At 44.7% G+C, this 11,192-nt stretch overlaps 3 non-coding genes across 3 annotated transcripts; all 3 read right to left on the bottom strand.

The window, feature by feature from the left end:
* Positions 1–1,282: 1,282 nt before the first annotated feature.
* Positions 1,283–1,356, bottom strand: trnai-aau (transfer RNA isoleucine (anticodon AAU)). Its single transcript has one exon. It is a non-coding gene; the product is annotated as a tRNA-Ile (tRNA).
* An 841-nt stretch (positions 1,357–2,197) lies between these two features.
* trnas-aga (transfer RNA serine (anticodon AGA)) lies at positions 2,198–2,279 on the bottom strand. Its single transcript has one exon. It is a non-coding gene; the product is annotated as a tRNA-Ser (tRNA).
* Positions 2,280–4,758: 2,479 nt separating this feature from the next.
* On the bottom strand, positions 4,759–4,831 carry trnar-ccu (transfer RNA arginine (anticodon CCU)). The gene has a single exon. It is a non-coding gene; the product is annotated as a tRNA-Arg (tRNA).
* Positions 4,832–11,192: the final 6,361 nt, after the last annotated feature.

Raw genomic sequence — 11,192 nt, 5'->3', positions numbered from 1 at the left:
TTAAAACTATATTGTTCTACCCATCAGGTTCTGCCACTAGATAAGAGAACCTTTCCCATGAAATCATTTTTTGACCTTCATGATCCCTTCAGGGCGTACAATTAGCACAGAAGCAGCAGCTTTAGTCCACATGTTTTTCAAACAGGATATTAACGATATGATCATAACGAATAATACCAGACCCACAAATATGTATTGAACCAGAGACCCTCTCCATGTTCCTAGCACAGACTGTAGCCATGCACCAATACCCCAATCATCTGGATTGCAGGATTTACGAAGAAAATTATTTTCGCAGTAATTAATTTATTATATTTACTATATTTATTATACACGTGTAAATTAATTACTGCGAAAATAATTTACTTCGTACACTGTGCAGAGTGCCGTTTACTCCTAGTTGCGGCACACACGATACATACAGTAAAAAGCCTCAGGCACTGTGTTAGATGTGTTTTCGACGTTATATATGCGTTTATTAATGTCGTCGATTTTACGGTTGCAATTCGACGTTGATTATACGTCGAGGCGGCGTATATATACGTATAGCCGTATTTTCGCCGTGAATATACGTATATTCGACGAATCAATGCCCACTGGGTAAACTCTTGAGCAAACTCTGAACCAGCTCTAAGGAAACTAATCCGATTAGACGTTACTTTGACTCATCTTTTTACGCTCAGTGCTGGATTGCTCAAACTCCAGCTAGGGTTAGGGTTAGCATTCCCACGCTACTTAGACACTTTGTTTACGCTCAGTGCTGGATTTTGGGAACTTCAGGACGAGTGGGAATTTTCTCCTATCTGTCAATTCTGTATTGTTTTGGAGACTCTTGGCTGCCTATATTGTACAGTGCAGCGTGAAGGAAACATTTTCCAAAACTGTGTCAGCTCAAAAGATGTAAGAAAACCTCTCCAGCTGCTTTAACTCTCTTCATTTTTGTCAGTTAATGTGACACTCGATGTATAACTGGAGCCTCACATATGCAAATGGTGAGGCTCCAGTTCGACACCACTTTACAGTATCTGACAAAAGCATGGCAGACTGTGCCATGACCGGCAGATAACTTCTGCTTATTTTTACCATATTAAACATTGGAAATCCAACCACTTGCATTTGTGACACTTGATTTTGACTCCACCTAAGACTCTTAAATCTTCAAACACTTTTCTCTTCTCCCGCAACACTCTTGTCTGTCGGCACTATGTGGCAGCGTTGCATGACAACCCATCTCACCACGGAAAGGAACCTAACAGCTTTGGTAAGACAGGAGAAAAGAACCTGGCCCGTACGGGGATCGAACCCATGACCTTGGCGTTATTAGCACCACGCTCTAACCAACTGAGCTAACCAGCCTCGCGACAGTGGTCCTCTCTGTGCTGCAAAAAATCAAACTCAGGGAATTTCTTTTGCCCTCCTTTGAATAGAAAGCCGTGTAATTCAGTGTACGGGCTTTCTCGTGCAGTTTCATGGTTCTTGTAACCCAAATCCTACACTGGCCTGAAGTGTCCCCCCATTTCACAGCATTTTTCAGCTGATTTAAAATGTACCTAAAGGAGAAGCATTATTGAAGACCATCAATTACCAAGAGCTTTTGTCAAAGGTTTTGGTGGTCACTTTTAATGACCACAGAGCACTATGACCTCGGTTTTACATCTCATCCGAAAGACAGCGCCCTTTTACAACACAGCGTCTCCGTCACTATGCTGGGACATTGGGACCCGCACAGACCTCAGGGTGAGCGCCCCCCCGCCGGCACCATTAACACCGCATCCAGCTGGAAGCTTTGTTTTTCCCTGTAGCTCACCCTCATCCGGGTACTGACCTGGCTCACACCTGCTTAGCTTCAGTGGGTTTTCAGTTGCGAGTTGCAAGGGGATGCAAGTGATGGAGCCGCTCGCTGCAAAAGCCACTGCATTGGCCGGGAATCAAACCCAAGCCTCCCGCGTGGCAGGCACGAATTCTACCACTGAACCACCAACGCTCAGTGTCTGGGCCTTCAAAAAAGACGCTTTTTTGGTGCTCTGTGCAAAAAGCGTCGACATATGCTTCCAGCTGCAAAATGCCATTCGCGGACGCTGAAGAATTTATTTCCAAGGCAGCGGGTACAAGCGATTGGGCGTTTTAAAACCACCAGGAAAAGCAAAGAGGCGCGCTTCTTTGCTTGCGCCGGAACACACCGACTGGAGGCGGACAACGTAGTCGGCAGGATTTGAACCTGCGCGGGGAGACCCCAATGGATTTCTAGTCCATCGCCTTAACCACTCGGCCACGACTACAGCAAGCCCCACCGCCGCTGCGTTCTTGCTACAATCTTACCTGGATCGCGAGGCGCCGGCGGAAGCCTATTTCAAAGTCGTTCTCCGTTTCAAAAAAACATTTCCAAAATACAAGCCTTGCAGACAGACACGCCTCAGAGGACTTAAGGGTGGCTTCATGTCTGAATGATAAAGTCTCCCCGTCCGGACATGAAAATGCCACTTTGTTACACACAAAAAAAGAATCAACAACAGAGAAATGCCCACAAGCATTTGAAAAGCCGCACCACGTCGCACTTGAAATAGCTCTTACATTAGTGGTAGACGCAGGAATCGCCTTTTTATTTACGCTCTTACCAACGCGATGGAAAGCAAAACAAAGCAAAGCAGAGCAAAACAAAACGAACAAACGAAAACCCTCATGTCCCGCACTTGCATATAACGCTGTTACGTCCCCAAGCGGTATTGTACGTCATCCTAGCACTGCACGCCGGGGCGTATGGTATATGGGAACGAGCACACGCCACGAATCGTCTCGAATCACTCCCTACAGCTGTAAGGTGCCTTGAAGCGTGCACCCCCAACGTTCTTCTTTGCTCATCTGTGAAAGGTAAACTCTTGACCAAACTCTGAACCAGCTCTAAGGAAACTAATCCGATTAGATGTTACTTTGACTCATCATTTAAGGGATCCTTGTTAATTGGAGAAATCAATGATTTCGAATGAATTCTGTATGCGTTAAAAGACAGCTATACACAGAAAACACGCAGGACACTGCTCATGATGTTTCCCGAGCCGAAACACAGTGCGTTTTTCCAAGCCATCTGACCAAGCCTGCCCACTGAAAACTGCAGGAGATCGTGCAAAGACGTTCAAGTTTGTAACTACTGCATGCACAGGAAGCAGAATAAATTCCTCTATTCAAACTGTCAAAGGTTTGCTTTGCGAACGCTGCAGGACATCGCACAATCTCTTTTGAACAGGGACAAACGATTTCTTATGGGGCGCAGTAAGTACAGACGTTTAAAAAGCTCCACTCATGCCAATCATGCAGCATGAAGAAGCGCAACCTAAAGTTTGCATTCCTAGCACTGTTGCAACCTAGCACTGTTGCATTCCCCGCATCAGTAGCTAAGAGAATATAATTTACGACTCTTGTTAATGCAGTTTCAGAAACCAGACTGAAATTTCTCAAGTATATTATTTGAATCCATTTGATGTTGGGCAACAACTATTCTTTCAAGACTTTTAGATTGAAATGGGACCTTTGAGACAGGCCTGTAGTTGTTAAGAACTTGTGGATCCAAATTTGACTTCTTAAGGAGCGGTCTAAGAACCACTACCTTAAATTGATCATGTACGACGCCTGACGCAAGCGATGCATTCATCATACTAATTATAGGTCCTGCCAGTCCTTCGAGGGAATCTTTGACTAGCTGAGTGGGGATGGGATCTAGCAAACAGGTGGTTTACTTTGTCTTACGTCTGTGTTCATGAGTCCACCATAAGAAGAAATCTGAACAGGAGTGGTGATCATGCGAGGTCACCATGGAGGAAACCACTGCTCTCCCCCCAAAAAAACCACCAATGCCCCTCTCAAGTTTGCTAAAGACCACATGGATGTTCCACAGCAACTCCTGGAACAATGTTCTGTGGACAGACGTGACAAAAGTTGAACTTGTTGGTAAATGTGCACAGCGTTATGTTTGGAGATAACAAAACACCGCATACCAACTCAAAAATCTCATCCCACCTGGGAAGCATGGCGGAGGCTGTATGGCTTGCAATCATCGAGGGACCGATGAATTCCGAGATGTATCAGGAAATTCTACAGCAGAATGTCAGGGTGTCTGCCTGTGATCTAAAACTCAAAAGACGCTGGGTCTTGCAACATGACAAAAACAAAGGAGTACATCAACAACAGAGTGGCTGAAACAGAAGAAATTCCGTATGTTGGGATGGCCAAGTAAGAGTCCTGACCCCAATCCCATTGAAGTGCTGTGGCGTGATCGGAAGCAGGCCATTCAGCGCAAGACATCCCAAAAATATACATGAACTGAAACAGTTTTGCATAGAGGAATAGGCCAAAATACCTCCTAACCGCTGCTCAGGTCTGACAAGCCGCTACAGAAAGTGGGGGTTGAGGTTTTTGTCATAAAGGAGGTTCCACTAGCTCCTTAATATAAGGGTTCACGTACTTTTTCCATCAATGACCTTGATTGTTTAAACCATTTGGTCAATAAAGAAACAGCAATGTCAAATGTTGGGTGTGTGTTCTTTGTTAAATCAGACTCTCTTTATTAATTATTATGACTTAGATAAAGATAAGATCACATGTTAGGAGCCATTCATGCAGAAATCCACATCATTCCGAAGGGCTGTTTACAAAAGTTTTTCTCCCAACTGTATGTGAGAGAAAAGCAGAGACGCTCACTGAGTAAGGTGGGGTTGCAGCTTTGCAAATCACAAGGACATTTGTACGCTCAAAAAGGGACAGGAGCACCCCAGATGGGACTCGAACCCACAATCCCTGGCTTAGGAGGCCAATGCCTTATCCATTAGGCCACTGGGGCACACTGGGTTGGGTCGATCACGCTGATGAAGAGCCAGTTTTTTTTTTCCTTTGATTTTTCAAAGGGATCCCCAAAATTAGGGAAGTTAGGCAGCAGAAGGTTTACTGTGACCTGAGAAGGGCCGGCATCCAATCACGGTGGTACACACACACGCTCTCACTCATCTGAGCTACACGGCTACCAAGATGATCTCAGGTGCGCCGAGCTGGTACGGAACATATTGAACTGATCGACGGCGAATTGTCTCTCAGACAGGCTTTTCACCTCTAAGCTCCCTGACTGACAGTGATCAGCTAGGTAGTGAAACAGTCAGCTGCTTCTAAGCCTTAAACAGCTGCATCTCGGCGCTTCCACGGAGTGATGATTTGAAAGCCGAACATCGCCCATTGGGAACACCTTACTATCACTAGTTTAAGAGACTCTTAAGGTCTTGTAGAGGTGCCTGTCTAATAGCATGCTCTTTGCAAGCTATAGGTGTTTAGGCTGAGGCAGAATGCCTGTTAACAAAATGTTTTTCTAAAGGGGCCTCGCACTCTTTTCCAAGCAATGGTCACCATCCCCACCGAGTGTCACAATGAAGTCATGTCCTAGGACGTCACCTGTTAGTCTCCATTTGTCTGCCACCAACACTTTAGGTTACGGGGTCACAACCGCACCCCGGAGAGCAGAGGAGCCGTTGGCGTTCTGGCAGCGCAGATTGGGCTGAAGGTGGGGCGCTTGAATCTCCCTGTTGGAGGCCGTCTGAAACTGACCCAAGCCTTTCCCTTGAATTACATCACTTGTTTCCTTTGAGCCGTTTCAGAGACTGCTCCAGAGTTTACCTTGCACAGATGCGCAAAGATTAATGATGGGGGTGCACGCTTCCAGGCGCCTTACAACTGTAGGGACTGATTAGAGACAATTCGTAGCGTGTGCTCATTTCTCTCTATTCCCCGTGTTGCAGTGGTAGGATGACATAAATTCCTGCTTCGACACGTAACGGCATTATAATCAAGTGCAGGAGCTGAGGGCTTTAGTTTTGTTTCGTTTTCCATGGCGTTCGTAAGCGCGCAAATCAAAGGCAATTCCTGCGTCTAACACGAATGTAAATGCTTTTGAAAGTGCAGTGTGGTGCTGCTTGTAAAAACCATTTGTGGTTTGTTGATGTTTTTTCTGTCTGCCAAAGTTGCATTTTGACATCCGGACTGGGGGACTTTATCATTTGAACGTGAAGCCAGCCTTAAACCATCTGAGGCGTGTCTGTCTGCCGGCACGAATCTTGTGAAAGGTATTTTTTTTTAACGGAGAGCGACTTTAAAAAGGTTTCCGCAGCCACCTCGCACTCCGTGTTAGATTATAGGAGGAGTGCGGCGGCAGCGAGCTCGCTTTTGTCGTGGCCGAGTGGTTAAGTGCGTTTGGGACTCCCCGCGCAGGTTCGGAACTCGACGACTCCGGCGTCTGCCGCACGTCGCCTTGTGCCTGCGCGGCAAAGGCAAAGTGCCGCTTCTCCTTTCCCGGTACTATAAAAACGCTAAATCGCTTGGACCCGCTGCCATGGAAAGCAGTTCTTCAGATAACCACACATTTTGCGTTCGCACCTCTGGTGCTCTACTTATGCCTTTGAAAACCTAATGAATAAAGCTGAAAGAACCGACACGATATGTAGGTGCTCGTAAAGCACGCAGTAAAGAACTGTTAACAGCAAGGGTTTCAGTGGGTTAACTGAGGAGAAGGCGTGATCGCTAATTGTTGACTTTTTATTTGGTGTTAGAAACACTCTTACTGTGCATGACGTGCAACAAATGTAGCCACAGAAATTGCATCACGCTTTCATGTATGCTATTGCAGACACCAACGTTGCCTAGATAGAAAACCGAAATAGCCGTGGGTTTGCTTGCTGGTCTGAAGGATCTCTCTTCGAATCTCTGTCATTTGTCAATGGAAGTAAAAGGCGCTGCAATCTCATACGTTCAGAATCAAACCCGCAGCTGTTGTTCGACTTTATTTCTTGACTAATTACAACTGAGTGTCGCATGAGCAGTTACATAAACTTGTCTGGTATATTTGAACACAAGTGCCGTTCTTCAATTAAAACTAACAGTACATTGTCAGGGACATTCAGTTCTATACAAACAAGAGACAGACAAGAGAATATTTCTACCGTTCATGTGGACTACGTGTTGACTTACTGATCGGAATAATTGAAAAGTTCGGGCTCATAGCCGATGCAGTGCGTGCTAATTAGAACAACAGCAACGCTGAGCTCTCAGCACCGTACTGAGCCCAGGTGTTTTTCTAAAGCTGTCAGGTGCAGTTCATTTACATGAAGGAAATCTCTTACTGGGTACGATTACAATGCAGTAAGTAGCACAGACTGCTTAGGGAGTAGCCCGATGCATTTAAAATCGACCCGAACCAGGCAGGAGTCAAACCTGCAATTTCCTGATTCGTAGTCAGAAGCGTTATCCATTGCACCACTGGCCCTGGTGTGACACTGCAGGACTGTAACCCAGTGAGATCAGCACTGCAACTAGTAAAATATTACCTCCGGTCCATTCTTTTCCAAAAGTGAGAAACATCTGTTTTCTACATTTTGTCTGTTTTAAAACCATATCTCTTTAAACCAAACCAAGAGTTTGTCTTTTGCACTGATATTCTGATTCATTTCGATTTCAAAGAAAAAAAAAACATTATCTTCCAAAGCATCATAAAATTGTCCCTTCTTCCAGACTGTACTTCTCTCTTGTAGTAGTACAGCAGACCTTTCCAGGTGAGCAGATCACAGAGTCCGAAATGAGCTTCCTCCATCAAGCAAAGTACCTGAACATGACTCTGTCTTCATAAAAGCGCCCCTGTAATAAAGAAATTAAATCCGAACTCAAGAGGGCAGTTGCCTACTGAAGTTCAAGAAGTCATCAATTTTAACCTAGCAACACATTAAAGGCTGCATCTATACAAGAACGATTCTAGAAATGCTCACCAGATTACGTTTTAAGACGGAACTGCGCCTCAGGTTCCGCCGAGATCTTAACTCGGATGGTAGGATTCAGAGTCCGGAGTGTGGACTGATGGCGCACGGAGGGTCCATATACTGTGGATCCCTCAGTGATCTTCCGCGTAGTCAAACCGCCAGCGTGTGACTCCCCTGTCACCTGTCCTCTCTCCTCTGTGCAGCGGAGCCCGATTCACGGCAAAGTGAAAAAAAATATGCCCTCAACGTGAGATTTACTCTGGAGTGAGGATAGATGTTACCTTTTTATCATTGAACAGGATGTATGTGATGTGGCGACTATGTTCAATTTTGTATCCTCTTTAAAAGATTAAGGACTGGGGTGAGCGTGATTTACCACCCTTTCAGCTAAGAACCCAACGTGCGCACCGTTTAAGCTGCATAGACTCGGTCGTTTAACTCTTCTCCATTAGCAGGGTTAAGGTTAAAGAAAAAAAACATTGCTGACTTCTTTTTTTTTGCCAGCTGCTAGCGCTGATTAGCAAGGTTTGTATTTCATGTTTTGCAAGTTGCATCTATTTTAAGAAAAACAAGTCGTGTTAAAGACAGGAAAGGAATACTTGTGTTTAATTAAGTCTAGCGGTTGTCCGCTGGGATTCAGACCCAGGGTCTCCTGTTCACTAGACAGGTGCTTTAACCAACTAAGCCACGGCTCCCCAGGAGTGCTGTCCTTTTGCAGCCACTTGGACACACCACTCAGACACATCTGCATTCGGTGTGTGCTCCGCCTGCTCGCTGAGCAAGTTGCCACCTTTACATACAATAGCAACATCGACACCAAGAGAAAGGATGACAAATGGCTTTCATCTGGAACTTTTCATGTCCAAGGAGCTCAATGTGCTTTCTGTGTACAACAGGGCGACTGAACTCCACACTGGCCACTGAACCACAGCAGTGGCTTGCTGGCTTGACATCTCCCAAGGAAAATGTTGAAATCGCACGTGGAACAGGAAAATGACTCTCAGGTGCCCATTGCTCATTTTCAGACACATTTATGCAATACTTTCACCATGCGTTGAGCAATAGGGATTAAAGATACCAGAGGTAAGGTTTAAAAGTGATTCTGAGGTGCAACACATCAGCGATACAGCTAGGCATCTGAAATGCGGGGTTTGAGAGCCCTTCAGGGAACACCGTACCCTAAAGGTACCAGAAGTCATCTGGAGCGCGCCAACTCAGTTGGGACAGCCCAGTTCTGTTGACGAGGTGGCTGATTGGTTAAGGCGATGGCTTGTTAATCCATTGTGCTCTGCATGTATGGGTTCGAATCCCACTCTCGTCGGTTTCCATGTCTGACATGTGTGCCCGTTCGACGTTGGCCCTCCTGTCGTTTGCTCCAGAACTAGAGCCATACATTTTCTAGCGGTGGCTGAACATGGTACAGTAGGCTAACATCGGTATCGAGCAGTGACAGTAACAGTATTTATGTGCCGCTGCTCCCAAGTGGCTCTGGGTTGAGACCGCGTTTTCACTTACTTGCAACGCAAACGGAGAAAGCGATTTTTGACAGTCTCTTGAGAGACTGCGCTAGGTGTTTAGGGATAGACTTTGTCAGTTCCCCCTGGGATGATGGCCTCTCAAATAGTTTGTGATTCCTCTAGACGTTTATACAGTAGAAGCCTGCTTCGTGGCTTAAATCCAAGCTAAGGAAACGAATTAGAGGTCTGATGCAGAACTGCAAATTCAATGAACGGGAACACTACAGTACATTGCACTGTATGTGTGAGGAAAGCTGCCCCCTTCTGTCCCTTGTCGACCGAACAGAGGACTGTAAAGGATACCGCTAAGAAACTTTAGGATGCTGGTTGGAATACAGCTCCAAAGAAGCCCCTTTGGGTGTTATGTCATCAAAAAGTAAGAACAGCAAATCTCCCTTTGATCAAAAGCGCAACAGAACTGTTTTCCGTGGAGCAGGTTTCAGACCCGTAGACCTGTTTTATTCGTAGGGCAGGGCGCATTCCCAAACACGAATCTCCTGTTTTAGAAATGCTTTGGGCGGCGTGAAGTGAAAATAAGAAATGGGCTCCAGATGCACATGGAAGCAATCAAGTGTTTCATCCGAGCTGTTTCAAAGACTGCTCAAAAGCTTTCCTTTCACAGAGACGCAACGATTAATGATGGGGGTGCACCCTTCAATGCGCCTTCCCAGTGGACATTGATTCGTCGAATATATGTATATTTACGGCGAAAATACGGCTATACGTATATATACGTCGCCTCGACGTATAATCAACGTCGAATTGCAACCGTAAAATCGACGACATGAATAAACGCATATATAACATCGAAAACACATCTAACACAGTGCCTGAGGCTTTTTACTGTATGTATCGTGTGTGCCGCAACTAGGAGTATACGGCACTCTGCACAGTGTACGAAGTAAATTATTTTCGCAGTAATTAATTTATTATATTTACTATATTTATTATATACGTGTAAATTAATTACTGCGAAAATAATTTACTTCGTATATTGTGCAGAGATTCTAGACGAATTGCAGACCACATTTAGACGTCTAAGGTATGCGTTTAATAGATGCAGCCATTCAAAATGCGCGGTAAAAACCCGCGGTACAGTAACCTACCCACAAGCCACCGCGGGGCACCAGAGGGTACCGCAGGGCAAGTGATTGGCTGGCCAAAATGACCGACGGGGCACTCGTGGTGCATTGGTTGGTAGTGCAAAGATTTAATCATTTAATGTCTTTACTGTGCACATTTTAATCCGCTTAGTTTTGAATATTTATATGGATTTTACCACTAAAGGGAAATTTTAGTAGCTGAGCATAAAAAGAAGAGGAGCATAACGCATCTGAAGGTCATAAACGATATTAATTTAGGAACATAAACATTACTGTATGTATGTAAACTGTACTGTGTATGGCTGGTCTTGGTAGTTTAAAGAAAAAATACACACCAGTCTTCCATTTCTCCCTAAACATTTTAAGCATGAAAGTTTTATGAAACGGTACCCAAATATGCGATTGCTGTATAGAATGAATTTTAATTTAAAAAAATTATTTAACACGAACATTAAGCTGTTTACATCTTCCGCCTGAGTACAGTCACCCGTTGCTACCCAACGCAGAATGGTGATTGGCTGACACCATCTGACACCCCTCTGATTGGAGAAAAAAGACGTGCTGGTTTGCTATACATACTGTACCAGGAAGAGGATTTCTTTCTATTCAAAACGTGTATTTTAAAAGTTTAAGAAGTAAAAACCTTACAGCGTACACAGATTTCTAAACTGATCAGGATCGTTATCTTTGTCTTATGCATAATAATGTTCACCGTTCTGTCCAGCAAATTAATAATAAACTTTATTTTATATAGCTTTTTAAACGAATAAGTAATTAGATTGCTCATAAAC

This window comes from Lepisosteus oculatus, unplaced genomic scaffold (assembly GCF_040954835.1).
Source record: "Lepisosteus oculatus isolate fLepOcu1 unplaced genomic scaffold, fLepOcu1.hap2 HAP2_SCAFFOLD_90, whole genome shotgun sequence".
In the NCBI taxonomy this organism is placed as follows: domain Eukaryota; kingdom Metazoa; phylum Chordata; class Actinopteri; order Semionotiformes; family Lepisosteidae; genus Lepisosteus; species Lepisosteus oculatus.
The sequence above is the reverse complement of the archived record's forward strand: the minus strand, read 5'-3'. Positions and strand labels throughout refer to the sequence as shown.